Source organism: Balaenoptera ricei, chromosome 2 (genome assembly GCF_028023285.1).
Source record: "Balaenoptera ricei isolate mBalRic1 chromosome 2, mBalRic1.hap2, whole genome shotgun sequence".
Classification (NCBI taxonomy): Eukaryota; Metazoa; Chordata; class Mammalia; order Artiodactyla; family Balaenopteridae; genus Balaenoptera; species Balaenoptera ricei.
In genome coordinates this window covers 58,599,291-58,614,606 of record NC_082640.1, presented here as the reverse complement: position 1 = coordinate 58,614,606, position 15,316 = coordinate 58,599,291, and the positions used below count along the sequence as shown (strand labels likewise).

The 15,316-nt window shown below is 39.4% G+C and overlaps 1 protein-coding gene across 1 annotated transcript in view; it reads right to left on the bottom strand.

Annotated features, from left to right (window-relative positions):
- Positions 1–15,316, bottom strand: part of LOC132360361 (OTU domain-containing protein 7A-like) — a 381,868-nt gene that overhangs the window by 247,289 nt on the left and 119,263 nt on the right. The gene's annotated exons all lie outside the window — the stretch shown is intronic.

Below are 15,316 nucleotides of genomic sequence, written 5' to 3'. Positions count from 1 at the left end.
ACTTCCACCACATGAGCATAAATTTTAAAGTCTGTTAGACCAAGTTTTGGTGAGAATATGGAGCAAAGAGATTTCTCTTGGGAAAACAGCTTGGCATTACCTAATTTAAATTAGGTAATTACCCAAATTGCCTAGATTCAAATTTAAGACACATATACCCTATGAGCCAGCAATGATGCGTTTCCTTCTGAGGATATGAAGGCATCAAACCCCCCTGTCCCCAACACACATGCACACTCCATTTTTTTTAATCCTGAACCAACCTGAGCTCAAGTATAAGCTGGGATAGCCTATACAAGATAAATGAATTCCATGAGACTGGTTAAAATTTACCAACATTTGAGATTTTGATGAAACCTGTAGGCCTAATGATTATTCAGCACCCCTCTTGCTTCTAAGAAGCACATGAACAAGAGAGCAGCAAAGGCTGTGTGCTGGATACATGGTGGCCATCATCATTGCTCCCTGTTGTAGAAATGATGGCGAGAACCCATTCTTGTCCTCAAAGCAGACTTCTCCAGCTCACCTCAAGGAGTAACTGTAATGCCAGAATAGGGGGAGACTGAGCAGATGGAGAAGATAGAGGTGTGCACTGCATGGGGGCTCTTCACCCTCCATGCCTGTCAATGCCAACGCAGCCTCCCTGTGGCACCATGTTCACCCCCACGTCCCATCTCCTGCTCCTGTCTGGGACAGAAGCAGATCCATTAAGGCTGCATCTCCAGGCACTGTCCCAGGTGCTGAATCTCTGGGACTCAAACTGGAGCAAGTGTGGCCAGGGTTCTAATTCTTCTGCCCTAAAACCTGGGCAAGTTACTTAATTTCTACTTCTGCAAGTTGAGATTGGAAATGGGACCTTCCTTACAGGGTTACTGAGGAGATAAAATAAGGTAATATATGTAAATATGTCAAGGGTGCCTGGCACAGAGAGAGGACGTGACAGAGGTTAGATCTTACGGCATCACTCCTAGTGCTACTGCCCTTGCTGCCACTGGAACATGATAGTCCAGGGGATGCTGCAATATTATTTGAGATAACCCCAGGTATGCAGACAGATGAGACAGAGACAGACTAAACAACAATGCAAGATGGAGTTTGGGTACCAGCCTCCTGGTCATTTCTGGTTTCTTGCAACATTTTCCCTGGAATTGTACCACGTACCCTGGCTCCAAGGCATAAACCCAAAGTCAGTATAAAATGTCAGTTGAGTTTCTAAATGTACTTATGGGTCACTGTAATCTGGGCAAAATATTATTTTACATGATAAATTAGAATTTAATGAGGAAGGCCTTTAAACTAATTCTGTAGAATGCACTGAGCCTTTGTAAAGAGATAGCTCATGAAAATAAATAGGAGGATGCAGAGCAGCTTACACAGATGCAGCTGACCCACTGTTGATCCTTCAGACAGCAAGGCAAGCACCCAAAACAATGGCTAGATTCTCCCTGAAACAATCGCAAACATACACACTGTGCCAAGTGGTTTGAAGTACATTTAAAGAATTTTAATGGAACACACAAAAAGTAACGTCTTAGATTTTTATTTTATACAAATCCAAAAATGCAGGGTTTTGCTTAATTTTAATGTTGGTAAATTATCAACCTAAAAGGTCATGCTGTCAAGTTCAAAAACTACTTCAAGATAGCAACTTCCTCCTAAATCTATCTAGAAATGTGGGAATGGGAGAATACGATTTGAATGAAGAAAAATAACATGCTTTTCATACCAAAAACCCCACAAAGACAGAAAACAGTATATCCTTTCCTGCCCAAGTATGCCATCATCTCCCTCTGGGCATGTGGCCAAGGATAATGCTGCCATGTAGGTCAGGAGACTCAGCTGGTCTGACTCTGCACTGATTTCTGTAGGACCTGAGTCTTTTACCAATCTGTGAAATTAGTATGTATGATCAGATAAACTCTACAGAACCCATCCTTCCTTGACACTCTCTCTTATGACTGTATTTTACAAGCATCCTGCATCCATACCAGAACTGTGTTCCCCTCTCTATTTCTGTGAATGCTGCTCAAAGCAGAGTGCATACGTCTGGTTATTTATAAAGACTAGGGATTTCATCGGAACATCTCCCCATTAATATGTTCTAAAAATATACAGCAATCAACAGTTCACCCAGAGTTGGGATTTTTCTTGCTTCAGCTTAAGCCTTCTCTCCCAAGCTTCAGACCTGGAACTAACTGCCTCTTTGACATCTCCACCTGGATGAAGCATAGATACCTCCATCTTTGCATGAAATGGTCAAATCTCCTCCCAAACTGCACTCCATCCCGTGTTTCCTATCTTGAAAAAAAAATGGCACAGCTCTCTCCACAAGGCTTCTGGATGAACAGTAAAAATGTCTTGGGAGTTTTTTTAAGTCCTGATTTAGCCTGGGCTTCACTCATTTTGATGTAATTAGTCTGGGATGCCATTTTGGCATTGAGATTTTTATTTCAAAGCTGCCCTTCCCCAGGGCTGAGAATCACTGCCCCAGATATTTTAAATCCCCAAGACTCTAATGGGTCTATTCCTCCTCCAATGTGTCCTCAATTCCAGATGCCCTCAACTGCTACAACCTGCCAAATGGGGTCGCCATGGTCTGTATGAATGTGGTGCCACTGGGGGCTGTGCAATGTGGCAGCTCTGCCTTCCAGCCCCAAGGTCTCCCAGCACTCCAGGCTCTGCTGTAGTCATTATCAGCTCTATCTACATGTTTGAATCACCTGTGCTCTTTTCAAAGCCATAGATGCTCAGAGATTCTGAATCAACGGGGTTGGAGCCCATGGATAACAGTTTTTAAAAGTTTTCCAGGAGATTAGGATGTGCAGACAGAGTTAAATACAACTTATTCAGTAGGTTATTTAGTGTCCCAAAGAGAATTTCTAATTTCTGCAAGGTATCCATTGTGCGTCCATGAGTCTGCCACTCCTCCAGACCTCCAATCTGCTGATCCTGTCACTTTTCATCCTTCATCCTCCTCCTTGAGTCCTCACTTCTCTAAGTGCCCAGCCTAAACACTGTGGTTCAACACACAGCCATGTGTTTACAAATAATATTAACACGTTGCTCGTCCTCCCCTCCCTTCCCCTCCACTTACTCTGCACTGTACCAAAGCATCCAAACATTGCTGGAAAAAATCTTGAAATGCTGATGACAGGACTTTCTTCAAATTTATACCATATACCTCAGATAAGCACTCAAAACTGCCAAACTGTCATACTTCCTTAGAAATTTCAGTTTCCCATTCTGCAAGATGACTATTTCATGCTTTTCTATTCCTTTCAAATATCCAAACAGCCTCTTCAGTTTCATCTGGTGCTTTTGCTGCCTACTCAGTGGTCTGTGGAGAACCTTGTGATCTTACCATCACCAACCCTTCAGCTTCTGTACCCTCATCCTTCACATTTCTCTCCCATTACCTTCCTTTGTAGGGTACCCCCTTCACCTACTAGAGGTTACTAAGGAACATAATCCCTCCAATTACCCCCCAGTTTCCGGCCCCCCAGTGTCATCAACTTCTCCTTCTTTACTTGATTATGCTTTCAAATTGCTCATCCTAAAAACAGACTTAATATCTCCCTCCAGCTGCCACTCCTTTTTCTGCTCTCCTTGGCAGCAACAGCCTTTGAAGATTTATCTATACTCCCTGTCACTAAATGCTGACTTCTTTTCCCTTCATTTTGTAAAGATATTTGCACTGGGAATAGAATTTTAGATTTGCGGGTATTTACATTGAACACACTGAAGTTATTAATACACTCTCTTCCAGCTTCCAATACTGTGGTTAAAAGACATCCTATGTTCATGGATCAGAAGACTTAATATTATCAAGATGGCAATACTCCTAAAATTGATATACAGATTAAGTGCATCTCTATCAAAATCCCAGCTGGCTTTTTGCAGAAATTGATAAGCTGATTTTAAGATTATCAAGGGACCAAGAATAGCCAAAACTCTCTCAAAAGAGGTCTCAAAATTTGCTACAGATCTAAAATAATTAAGACAGTGTGGTATTTGCACAAACTCTTATACATTTATGGTCAACTGATTTTTGACAAGGGTGTTAAGACAATTCTGTAGGGGAAAAAGTTATTTTCAACAAACGATGCTTGGACAACTGGTTAGCAACATTCAAAAGAATAAAATTGGATTCCTATATCACAATGTACACAAAAAGTAACTCAAAATGGATCCTAGATTTCCTAAAAGTAAAAACTAATACTATAAAACTCAAACATAGAAGTAAATATTTGTGATCTTGGATTAGGCAATTGTTTTTTAGGTATGATACTAAAAGCTCAAGCAACCAATGAAAGAATAGATAAATTGGACTTCTTCAAAATTAAAAATGGTTTTGATTCAAACGACACCATAAGGAATGTGCAAAGACAACCCACAGAACTGGAAAAATATTTGCAAATCCTATATCTGATAAGGGGACTTATATCCAGAATACATAAACAATCCTTGCAACTCAATAATAGGAAGACAAATAACCAATTAAAAAATAGCAGAGGATTTGAATAGACACTTCCTGAAAGAACATATACAAATTGTCAATAATCACATGGAAAGATGCCCAGTGGCATCATGAGGGAAATGCAGATCAAAACCCCAATGAGATACTGCTTCACACTTATTAGGATGTCTATGATCAAAAAGACATGTGTTGATAAGAATGTGGAGAAATGGGGCCCTTCATACACTGATGGTGGGAATGTAACATGATAACCCACTATGGAAAATAGTTGAGCACTTTCTCAAAAGGTTAAACATAGTGCTGCCAAATGAACAAGCAATTCTACTCTTAGATATAAACCCAAGAGAAATGAAAACATACTTGTATATAAATTTTCACAGCACTGTTATTCATCATAGCCAAAAGGAGAAACATCCAAATATTCATCAGTTGATTAATAGATAATTAATGGTATATCCATATCATGGAATATTAGTGATAAAAAGAATGAAATATTGATACATGCTACATCATGAATGGACCTTGGAAACATTATTCTAAGTGAAACAAGCTAACCCAAAAGATAAGATATTATATGATTCAGCTTGTATGCAATGTCCAGAATAGGTAAGTTTATAAAAACAGAAAATAGATTAATAGTTGCCTAGAACTGGGGGGAGGTGATTGAGGGTTACGGTTAATTGGTATGGGATTATTTTTGGAGTGATAAAATGTTCTAAAATTAAACTGTTGATGGTTGCATACATCTGTGACTAAACTAAAGACCAATGAACTGTACACTTTAAGTGAGTTAATTTTATGATAAGTGAATTAATTATATCTGAACAAAAATTGTTTTTTAGAAAGTGACAGTTAAAAACCTAGTGGAAAGGCTGTAATTTGGCAGTGGCAGGAGTGGTGGCAGTGGCTTCCAGGGATGTACCTAAAACTCACAAGGAGGGAAAGTCTTCCCTCTGACCACAGGAACAGGTCTCAAGGCTTTGGAGCAAATACTCATTGCTTCTTTTTCTCTCTCTGTCCTCTCCCCACTTGACCTCAGACACAGGTAAAGTCATGGGAAGTGCAATACAGTGCAGAGATACTAAAGCCCCAGTTTTCTAAGCAGAGGACATCTAAAGAAGCCAAGAGAGCCAGAAAGTGTCAGGAAGATTGCAAAGAGGAGGAGCTCAAGAGAGTGACCCCACACAGTGATAGATGAACCTCTGGCTCACTTCCAAGCTGTGCATGCATGGGTAACCCTAAACAGTATAGCAAAGGCTTTCACAATAGAACTAAAGGATTAACCACCATCCAGGTCCCAGACTTGCCACAGAGTGGTCCATAGCTGGAAAGGTCCAAATAGCATTGTAAAGGCTCTGAAACAGACTTGACATTAGAACCACATCCCAAGGAAGCAAGGCCAGAACCTGAAGGCTGAACTTAACCAGGTCAATTGCCTGCTAAAATAAATAAACAAAAAACTGACATCCTCCTTAGAATTAAACAAGACCCAGATTTTCATATCATAATATTCCAAATGCCCAGCATGCAATCCAAATTACATGGTATATAAACAACCAGGAAAATCTCAACTTGGGAGGGAAAAGAGAATCAGCATATGTCAAGTCTGAGATGACAAAAATGTTAGAATTACCAGATATTGTAGAAGATGCTATTATAACCATGCTCCTAGAAGTAAGGCCAAACAATTGAAAACATAAAAAGTCTCAATAAAGAAATAAAAGAAATACAGAAGAATCAGATGGAAATTTTAGAAATGAAAACATAATAACTGAAACAAAAATATTCACTGGACGAGTTCAATAGCAGAATGGAGATGACAAAGGAAACAGTCACTGACCTTCAAGAGAAATCAATGGAAATTGTCTAATTTGAACATCAGAGAGAAAAATACTGAAAAAAATTAAGAGACTCAGGGACCTGCAAAAAATGTCAAAAAATAGTTGGTCATTTGTGCCATCAGAGTTCCAAGAGAAGACAGTCTAGTGCAGAAAAAAACCTGAAGTAATAATGGCTGAAATCTTCCCAAATTTCATGAAAGACAAACTTACAGATTCAAGAAACTCAAAGTAACTCCAAAAGAAAAAAAAAAAAATCAAAGCAATCCAATCCTAGACATATTATAATCAAACAGCTGAAAACCAAATACAATGCAAAAATCTTGAAAGCAGCCAGGAAAAATCACTGCATTTATGAATAGATGAACAATGATTTGAATGACTGCAGATTTCTCATCAGAAATCAGAGAGGCACAATATTTTTAAAGGGTTTCAGTAAAGAACTGTTAACTCAGAATGCTATATCCAGCATAAATAACCTTTGAGAATGACGATGAAATAAGATATTCTCAGATGAGGGGAAATAAAGCAAATTAGTCACTAGAACTACTCTAAAAAATGCTAAAGGAAGTTCCTCAGACAGGAGGGAAATGATGTGAAAAGGAAACTTGAAACTTCAAGAACAAAGAGCAATGGAAATGACAACTGTGTGGGCAAAATACAACTGATTATTCCTTTTTGGGTCATTTCTATAAAATATATATAATGATTAAAAGTAAAAATGATAACACTGTCTGATGGGGTTTTCAGCGTTTGTGCATGTAATACATAAGAAACCTGCAAATAAAGGGGGAAAGTCAAGGGACCTATGTGGTTGTGGAGTTTTCTACATTCCATGTGAAATGGTAAAATATTAATTCTACAGAGACTGTGAAAAGGTAAGTATGAATATTGTAATCTCTAGATAAATCAAATATGATTATATAAAGAGATAGAATAAAAAATAAATTAGAATGGAATACTAAAAAATATTAAAATATTCCAGAGTAAGACAAGAAAGGAGAAACAGAGAGACAAAAAGGAGAGAACAAAGAGAAAACTAATAATAACTTTGTCAAACTAAACCCAAACATATCAATAATTCCATTAAAGGCAAATGGTTGAAATATACCAACTAAAAAACATAGATTACTGGAATGGATTCAAAAAAATAAGACTCGATGATACGATCTCTCCATGAAACCCACTTTAAATATGATGGCATAGGTAGGTCAAAAGTAAATGATGGCAAAAATATTCCATGAAAATATTAACTGAAAGAAAGTGGAGTGGTATATTAACATCAGATACAGTTGACTTCAGGGCAAGAGGAATTACCAGGGATTAAGAGAAATGTTATGTAATGATAGAAAGTTCAATTCACCAAACAGTCTCAAAATAAACAATCCCAAATGTGTCGGCACCAAACAAAATCTTCAAAATCCATAAAGCTTCAAAATCCATAAAGCAAAAACCAGTGTGAATATAGCTTGGCAATTAAACATACACTTACACATAGTCCAGCGGTCCCACTCCAAGGTATTTATTCCAGAGAGATGAAAACTTAGTTCCCCCTAAACCTTGTACATGGTTGGTCATAGCAACTTTACCCATGAGAGCCAAAACTGGGTAACTTCCTAAACGTCCTTCAAAGGGTGAATGAACAAACTGTGGTACACCCATACAATGGCATGCCATCCAGCAATAAAAAGGAGTTAACTATTAATTCACACAACTGTGGTAAATTTCAACTGTGCTAGGCTGAGTGAAAGAAGCCAGCTCCCAAATACTACATATTGTATGTCTCCAATTCAATGACAGTCTGGAAAAAGCACAGCTGTAGGGGAAGAGAACAGAGCAGTACTGTCAGGGGTTAGGAGTGAGGGAAGAGTTGACTGCAGAGGGGCAGCCTGAGGGAGTCTCACAGGGTGATGAAACTGTCCTGCATACTGATTGTGGTAGTGGTTTAACAAATCTACATGTGTGTTAAACTCATCACTGTACACAAAAAGTCAATTATGCAATATGCTAATCTTAAAAATAGGATTAAAAAATTTTAAAGGCTGTGTTAAAAAATAAAGATATCAAACGAATAAACTAGGTTTCTACCTCAGGAAAGTAGAAGAGCAAACTAAACACAAAACAAGCAGAATGAAGGACACAATGAAGATCAGAATATAAATCAATGAAATAGAAAACAGAAAAACAAAAAGAAATAGCAGAAGTTTGTTCTTTGAAAATATTAACAAAACTAAAAAGCCATTAGCCAGATTGACCAAGATTTCAAAAGAGAAGACACAAATTACCAAAATCATGAATGAAAGAGGGAGCATTGCTACCAAATTCACAGACATCAAAAGAATTACCTGGGCTGGGAAAAATGGGCAGTTACATGTAAAAGAATGAAAATAGAACCTTCTCTAACATCACACACAAAAATAAACTCAAAATGGATTAAAGCCCTAAATGTAAGACCGGATACTATAAAACCCTTAGAGGAAAACATAGGCAGAACACTCTTTGATATAAATTGCAACAATATTTATTTGGATACATCTCCTAGAGTAATGGAAATAAAAACAAAAATAAATAAATGGGACCTAATTAAACTTAAAAGCTTCTGCACAGCAAAGGAAACCAAAAACAAAATGAAAAGACAACCTACGGACTGAGAGGAAATATTTGCAAACGATGCTATCGACAAGGGATTAATTTCCAAAATACACAAACAGCTTAATATACAAAAAAACCAACCAAACCAATTAATGGGCAGAAGACCTAAATAGAAATTTCTCCAAAGAAGACACACAGATAGCCAACAGGCACATGAAAAGATGCTCACTATTGTTAATTATTAGAGAAATGCAAATCAAAACCACAATGAGGTATCACCTCACACCAGTCAGAATGGCCATCATTAAAAAGTCTACAAATAATAAATGCTGGAGAAGGTGTGGAGAAAAAGGAACCCTCCTACGCTGTTCAGGGGAATGTAAAAAAGCCACTATGGAGAACAGTATGGAGCTTCCTTGAAAAACTAAATATAGAGCTACCATACAATCCAGAAATCCCACTCCTGGGCATATATCCAGAGAAAGCCATAATTTGAAAAGATACATGCACCCCAATGTTCATAGCAACACTATTTACAGTAGCCAAGACGTGGAAGAAACCTAAGTGTCCATGGACAGATGAATGGATAAAGAAGATGTGGTGTATATATACAATGGAATATTACTCAGCCATCAAAAAGAATGAAATAATGCCATGTGCAGCAACATGGATGAACCTAGAGATATCATACTAAATGAAGTAAGTCAGACAGAGAAAGACAGATATCATATGATATCACTTATATGTGGAATTTAAAATACGACACAAACAAACTTATCTTCAAAACAGAAATAGAGGGCTTCCCTGGTGGTGCAGTGGTTGAGAATCTGCCTGCTAATGCAGGGGACACGGGTTCGTACCCTGGTCTGGGAGGATCCCGCATGCCGCGGAACAACTAGGCCCGTGAGCCACAGCTGCTGAGCCTGCGTGTCTGGAGCTTGTGCTCCGCAGCAAGAGAGGCCGCGATAGTGAGAGGCCCGCGCACCACGATGAAGAGTGGCCCCCACTTGCCACAATTGGAGAAAGCCCTCGCACAGAAACAAAGACCCAACACAGCCATAAATAAATAAATAAATAAATAATAATAATAAAAATTTTTTTAAAATGCATATTCTTAAAAAAAAAAAAAACCAAAAAAAAACAGAAATAGACTCACAGACATAGGAAACAAACTTATGGTTACCAAAGAGGTTAGCAGGGGTGTGGAGAGATAAACAACAAAAAGGACCTACTGTATAGCACAGGGAACTATACTCAATATCTTGTAATAACCTCTAAGGAAAGAGAATGTGAAAAAGAATAGATATATATGTATAACTGAATCACTTTTCTGTACACTTGAAACTAACACAACATTGTAAATTAACTATACTTCACTTAAAAAAAAAGAACTCTAGACCTTCAAGATGGTGGAACAGTAAGACGTGGAGATCACCTTCCTCCCCACAAATACATCAAAAATACATCTACATGTGGAACAACTCCTACAGAACACCTACTGAATACTGGAAGAAGACCTCAGACTTCCCAAAAGGCAAGAAAAACCCCACGTACCTGGGTAGGGCAAAAGAAAAAAGAAGAAACAGAGACAAAAGAATAGGGACCCACGCCTCTGGGAGGGAGCTGTGAAGGAGGCAAAGTTTCCACACACTAGGAAGCCCCTTCACTGGCAGGTACGGGTTGGGGGGAAGCTTTGGCGCCATAGAGGACAGCACAGCAACGGGGGTGCAGAGGGCAAAGCAGAGAGATTCCTGGATAGAGGATCGGGGCCAACCAGCACTCACCAGCCTGAGATGTTTGTCTGCTCACCCACCGGGGCGGGTGGGGGCTGGGAGCTGAGGGGCTCAGGCTTCAGAGGTCAGACCCCAGGGAGAGGACTGGGGTTGGCTGCATGAAGAGAGCCTGAAGGGGGCTAGTGCGCCACAGCTAGCCAGGAGGGAGTCCAGGAAAAAGTGTGGATCTGACAGAGAGGCAAGAGACCATTGTTTCCGGGTGCACGAGAGGGAGGCTTCCTGCTCCATGTGCCCACAGAAGGCAGAGCACCGCCTAAGCAAGCTCCAGAGACAGGCGCGAGCTGTGGTTATCATCTCGGACCCCAGAGGCAGGCACAGACCGCTACTGCTGTCGCTGCTGCCACCAAGAATCCTGTGTGCAAGTGCAGGTCACTACCCACACCCTCCTGGAGACTGTGCAGCATGCCACTGCCAGGGTCCCATGATCCAGGGCCAACTTCCTTGGGAGAACACATGGCACGCCTAAGGCTGTTGCAACGTCATGCTGGCCTCTGCCACTGCAGGCATGCCCCACCTTCTAATTATGACTACCGTTCTCCTCCCTCTCCCCAACTTCAGTGAGCAAGAGAGAACTAATCAGCTGCTGCTTTAACCCTCTCTTGTATGGGCGGGGAAAAATGCCTGAGGGCAGCCTACATGCAGAGGCAGGACCAAAACCAAAGCTGAACCCCAGGAGCTGTGCAAACAAAGAAGAGAAAGGAAAATTTCTCTGTGCAGCCTCAGGAGCAGCGGATTAAATCCCTGCAAAAGGCTTGATAAACCGTGCATCTGTGGAATACCTGAATAGACAACGAATGTTCCCAAAATTGAGGCGGTGGACTTTGGGAGCAACTGTAGACTTGCGGTTTGCTTTCTGTGTTTGACTTGTTTTTGGTTTTATGTTTATCTTAGTTTAGTTTTTAGTGCTTGTTTTCATTGGTGGGTTTGTTTATTGGTTTGGTTGCCTCTTCCTTTTTTTTTTTTTCCTTTTTATGAGCATGTGTGTATGTTTCCTTGTGTGACTTTTGTCTGTTTAGTTTTGCGTTTACCATTTGTTTTGGGGTTCTACCTGTTCGTTTTTTTTTTCTTCCTTTTCTTCCATGCCATGCAGTTGGCAGGATCTTGGTGTTCCAGCTGGGTGTTGGGCCTGAGCCTCCAAGGTGGGAGAGCCAAGTCTAGGACACTGAACCACCAGAGACCTCCCGGCCCCATGTGATATTAATCAGTGACAGCTCATCCAGAGATCTCCATCTCAACACTAAGTCCCAGCTCCACCCAACGGCCAGCAAGCTCCCATGCTGGATGCCCCATGACAAACAACTAGCAAGTCAGGAACACAACCCCACTCATTAGCAGAGAGGCTGCTTAAAGTCACACTAAGTTCAGAGACACACCAAAACACATCACCAGACGTGGCCGTGCCCACCAGAGGCACAAGATCCAGCCCCACCCCCCAGAACACAGGCACCAGTCCCCCCACCAGGAAGATTACACAAGCCACTGAACCATCCTCACCCACTGGAAGCAGACATCAGAAATAAGAGGAACTACGAATGTGCAGCCTGTGAGAAGGAGATCCCAAACAGTAAGTTACACAAAATGAGAAGACAGAGAAATATGCAGCAGGTGAAGGAGCAAAGTAAAAACCCACCAGACCAAACAAATGAAGAGAGAATAGGCAGTCTACCTGAAAAAGAATTCAGAGTAATGATAGTAAAGATGATCCAAAATCTCTGAAATAGAAAGGAGAAAATACAAGAAACGTTTAACAAGGACCTAGAGGAACTAAAGAGCAAACAAACAATGATGAACAACACAATAAATGAAATTAAAAATATTTTAGAAGGAATCAATACCAGAATAACTGAGGCAGAAGAACGGATAAGTGACCTGGAAGATAGAAGAGTGGAAATAACTGCTGCAGAGCAGAATAAAGAAAAAGAATGAAAAGAATTGAGGTCAGTCTCAGAGACCTCTGGGACAACATTATACGCACCAACATTCGAAGAAGAATAGAAAAAGAAAGGGTCTGAGAAAATATTTGAAGAGATTATAGTCAAAAACTTCCCTCACATGGGAAAGGAAACAGTCAATCAAGTTCAGGAAGTGTAGAGAGTCCCATACAGGATAAATCCAAGGAGAAACATGCCAAGACACATATTAATCAAACCATCAAAAATTAAATACAAAGAAAAAATATTAAAAGCAGCAAGGGAAAAGCAACAAATAACATACAAGGGAATCCCCATAAGGTTAACAGCTGATCTTTCAGCAGAAACACTGCAAGCCAGAAGGGAGTGGCAAGACATACTTAAAGTGATGAAAGGGAAAAACCTACAACCAAGATTACTCTACCCAGCAAGGATCTCATTCAGATTTGATGGAGAAATTAAAACCTTTACAGACAAGCAAAAGCTAAGAGAATACAGCACCACCAAAGCAGCCTTACAACAAATGCTAAAGGAACTTCTCTAGGTGGGAAACACAAAAGAAGGAAAAGACCTACAAAAACAAACCCCGCAAAATTAAGAAAACGGTAATAGGAACATACACATTGATAATTACCTTAAATGTAAAGGGATTAAATGCTCCAACCAAAAGACACAGGCTCACTGAATGGTTACAAAAACAAGACCCGTATATATGCTGTCTACAAGAGACCCACTTCAGACAAACAATTATGGGGAAAAAATGGAGGCAAAGATCAAGAAGATGCAAGAAATGTTTAACAAAGACCTAGAAGAATTAAAGAACAAACAAAGAGAGATGACTAATACAATAACTGCAATGCAAAATACACTAGAAAGGAATCAATAGCAGAATAACCAGGGCAGAAGAACATTTAAGTGACCTGAAAGACAGAATGGTGGAAATCCCTGCTGCAGAAGAGAATAAACAAAACAGAATGAAAAGAAATGAAGACAGCCTAAGAGACCTCTGGGACACCATGAAACGCACCAACATTCGCATTATAGGGGTCCCAGAAGAAGAGAGAGAAAAAGGCCCCGATAAAATATTTGAAGTGATTATAGTCAAAAACTTCCCTAACATGGGAAAGGAAATAGCTACCCAAGTCCAGGAAGCACAGAGAGTCCCGGGCAGGATAAACCCAGGGAGAAACATGCCGAGACACATAGTAATCAAACTGACAGAAATTAAAGACAAAGAAAAATTATTAAAAGCAACAAGGGAAAAATGACAAATAATATACAGGGGAACTCCCATAAGGTTAACAGCTGATTTCTCAGCAGAAACTCTGCAAGCCAGAAGGGAGTAGCAGGATATATTTGAAGTGATGAAAGGGAAGAAACTACCACCAAGATTATTCTAGCCAGCAAGGATCTCATTCATATTCAATGGAGAAATCAAAAGCTTTACAGACAAACAAAAGCTAACAGAATTCAGCACCACCAAATCAGCTCTTACAACAAATGCTAAAGGAACTTCTCTAAGTGGGAAACACAAGAGAGGAAAGGACCCACAAGGACAAACCCCAAACAATTAAGAAAATGGTAATAGGAACATACATATCGATAATTACCTTAAACGTGAATGGATTAAATGCTCCAACCAAAAGACACAGACTGGCTGAATGGATACAAAAACAAGACCCGTATATATGCTGTCTACAAGAGACCCACTTCAGACCTAGGGACACATACAGACTGAAAGTAAGGGGGTGGAAAAAGATATTCCATGCAAATGGAAATCAAAAGAAAGCTGGAGTAGCAATACTTGTAACAGATAAAAGAGACTGTAAAATAAAGAATGTTACAAGAGAAAGGAAGGACACTACATAATGATCAAGGGATCAATCCAAGAAGCAGATGTAACAATTATAAATATATATGCACTCAACATAGGAGCACCATAATACATGACGCAAATGCTAACAACCATAAAAGAGGAAATCAACAGTAACAAAATAATAGCGAGAGACTTTAACATCTCACTTAAACACCTATGAACAGATCATCCAGACAGAAAATTAATAAGGAAACAAAAGCTTTAAATGACACAATAGACCAGATAGATTTAATTGATATTTATAGGACACTCCATCCAAAAACAGCACATTACACTTTCTTCTCAAGTGCACTCCGAACATTCTTCAGGATAGATCACATCTTGGGTCACAAATCAAGCCTCAGTAAATTTAAGAATATTGAAATCATCTCAAGCATGTTTTCCGAACACAACGCTATGAGATTAGAAATAAATTACAAGGGAAAAAATGTAAAAAACACAAACACATAGAGGCTAAACAATACATTATTAAATAACCAAGAGATCCCTGAGGAAATCAAAAAATACCTAGATACAAAGGACAACAGAAACACGACAATCCAAAACCTATGGGATGCAGCAAAAGCAGTTCTATAAGGGAAGTTTATAGCAATACAATCCAACCTCAAGAAACAAGAAAAATCTCAAATAAACAATCTAACTCTACGCCTAAAGGAACTAGAGAAAGAAGAACAAAATAACCCCCAAAGTCAGTAGAAGAAAGAAATCATAAAGATCAGAGCAGAAATAAATGAAATAGAAAAAAGAAAACAATAGCAAAGATCAATAAAACTAAAAGCTGGTTCTTTGAGAAGGTAAACAAAATTGATAAACCTTTAGCCAGACTCATC